Raw genomic sequence first — 3220 nt, 5'->3', positions numbered from 1 at the left:
TTTTTCTTAAATTTTCTTAGGTGTGTCTAAAAGAATTTTCCCTTAGCAATCTAGTTTGGAAAATTATTCCTTGGATTGCTTGGTTTTACCCCCATGTTTCCCTTTGGGGAAAACCCCCAGTTTGGGAACCCCAAAATTGTGCTGAGGGTTTTGAACTTGTAAAATTTTCTCCTTGATGTTTGTTTTTTTGGTCGACTTTTCTTTTCCCAAAAACCTGCGGGTATTTTAAAAACCCCCTTTGCTAAGTAAACAGGGGGTTGGTTCCTTTTTGGGTTTTATTGAAAAATGGGAATTTGGTTTCTGAGCATTTGGTTTTCCACAAAAACCCCTTTTTCAGAACCTCAAAAGTGGAATCTGAGCGTCAGAGGATATTAATGATGGTAGCATATGGATTTCAGGTACCACTGGATTTTTCTCATGTGGAGTCTTATACGAGGTATCATGAGAATCATAGATCATGATACCCAGAATCCTGAGGAATTCTGGAAGAAAAGCTATTTGAACTAAGTGTCCAGTGGATACCACAGGAAAATAATTGTATCAGAAGGAGTTAAACAAGGTTTTTGTAAATTATCCTGGAATCCCAGGCCATGTGGGAATTCACTTACCAAGAAAGATTCCTGACACTTTGAAGATGACTCTGCAAGGGTAAATAGGATTGTCAAATGAGGAAACTTAGAATACCTTGCTGCAGTCTGCAGTCAGAGTTATCACAGAAGCTAGACACTTTATGAATATCATAGAGAGTTGATAGACCCAACTATAATACAGAAGGGGCAGTAAAATTGATCCAAGGACACACATGAAAGCCTTGAAGCATATGAAATTTGGATCTATACCAAAATTTGGTGATATGTACATTTTAAATCTAAAGGTTACTAGAAAATTCATAGCAGGGAATATGGAAGAGTAAGTTGTAAAAGTTTTGAACTTGGGCTGCTATCACCATGGGTTCAAAAAAGATCCAACTGATTTTCAATAATCTTCTTTCTTTGGCACCAGAAAATCCTTGAATAAAACTATTCTCTTAATTGAGGAAGAGGGACGGTTATGACATTCCCAGAGGAGAGCATATCTAAGCCAATAAGAGAGGTAAAAAGAAGGAGGCTCAAGTCTGGTGGGTGAAATTCCTCAAACAGAGGATGGAGACTCACACTACCATCCCACTTTCTAAACCCTTATGGATTAGTCTTCTTTACCCCTCTTTCTGAAACTATATGTTGTAAAGGAATAAAGTTTCAGACTTTCTGGAACAATTAAAGGGATTTATGGGATGGGAGGGAGAGGACGTCATAAAAATAGTTCTCAACTTACTAAACTATCCTTCTACTACTGCTGGGTGGTCTGCTTCCTTTTGAACCTCTCTGCTATTGCTTTTAAATATTTTTCTTTAACACCTTGCTGGGTCTGTTTGATTTATTATTTAAGAAGATTGGAGATAGGAGCATTAAATCCTTGACCAAACTTGGAAGGGAGGCCGAAAAATCTAAAGGGACCTTGAATCAGCTTCCCTCTCATCACACTTTCAAGGACCTCTGGCCAAGAAGGGATCCAAAGCTGTGTCTGTCCATGGAAAGACTTCCATCATTTCATATTTTTGCATCTTCAAAAGTTTTGAGAATGCAAACAAAACAAACCTTTTCATAACAGTTCAGTATGTGCTTGGCCAGTGGCACCATAAGATTCATAAGCACATTTATAGTGGTGGGCGGCGCTTCAGACACAGAAGGAAAAGAATTATCACAGAGCCGATTTCTTGGATATGAGGAAACAGGTGCAAATTATTCTTCCCTTATCTTCAAAGAGGCAAGCATACATTTTAACATGTCAGCTTGACAGGTGAAATCTCGTAAAAAACAAAGGGTTTCAGAAGAATAAATAATTTACTCAATCTACTAAAAGCAACTTCCCATCCTTGTAAGATGAAAGGGTCTAGTATTAACCAAATATTTCATATTTTCTGAGAAACTCTGGAAGTTTGTACATTTAGCTCAACAAATCAGATATAGCCTCGTTTCAAAATGTTTGTATCTCTCGCCAGTTAGTGTTAGTAAGAAATGTAAATTGCAAACTTTGTGGTAAAAAAGTAGCTTTCTCCATGTAAAACCACAGCAAGAAACACATAAAGTAGCTATCCCAGCCCCCAAAATAAATACATTTTAACAGAAAAGCAGTTTTAAAATTAGTTTCATCATCTTTTTACCACATAAGTAAAAAGTGACACTTCAATTTAAAACTAATTAAAAAAATCACGATAGTCATTAAAATATTTTTTCATATCTTTAAAATTAATATTTCCACCACAAGTAGTGCAATTTTTTTCTCAGTAAAATTAAATTTTTCCCCCTAAAGAGACTTATCTGTGCAGCACTGAACAAGGAGTTACACGAATGTTGATCCTTGAAAGTCCGAGAACAGGATAAATTCACAAAGTAACAGGAAATCTGAAGGTTAGGTGCCCCAAACCTGACAATTTTAATCAGTACAGCTCAAGCTGACTAACATTTTTTTGTTGTGTGGAAATGCCCTGAAGCTGTAAATGCTGGCTGTGTGGCTCAACCCCACATATAGGTTAACAGTATATAACCCCATATAGCTAAAGATACTACGGCAATGAGTCATATGATGAATATCTCACATGTTGTTGCTAAATAAGGATGACTACAGTGAATTATAACTTGTTCTGTTGGTCTCTCTGCGATTTATGTAACCATTAAATTTATAAATTTGTTTCTATTTTTTCAACCACTATTCATTTTTTGCATTTGTAATATATGCATATATATATATATATATGTGAAATCTTCAATAATGTCTCTTATATATATATATATATATATATATACTCTGCCTATATATATATATATATATATATGGGTGGTGCAGTGGATTGCGTTGGCACCTCACAGCAGATGTTCTCCCAATTCATTTCTCAGACAGGGTGGTGCCACTGTGGTGAGTCTCCATGTCCTCCTGTGCTGGGTGTGGGTTTCTCCACATTTGGGCAGCATCTGGGCAACATTTCTCCCTAGACTCAGCTGAAATAGGCTCTGTCAAGTTGGGCTGAATGTTGTGTCTTTGGCTTTTTCCTGTGGGGGCCATACAGTGGAACTCAGGTCCATAGCTAATGATTGGTGGCAATGGGTACTGCGTGCCGAGTTGCCCCAGCCCTGACGCTGACCTTCAGCCGAAGAGATGCACTTCGGCGTCACATGTCTCC

The sequence above is a fragment of the Protopterus annectens genome, chromosome 7.part0 (assembly GCF_019279795.1).
Source record: "Protopterus annectens isolate FY-2018-M chromosome 7.part0, PAN1.0, whole genome shotgun sequence".
NCBI lineage: Eukaryota > Metazoa > Chordata > Ceratodontiformes > Protopteridae > Protopterus > Protopterus annectens.
Note: the sequence above shows the minus strand (reverse complement) of the source record.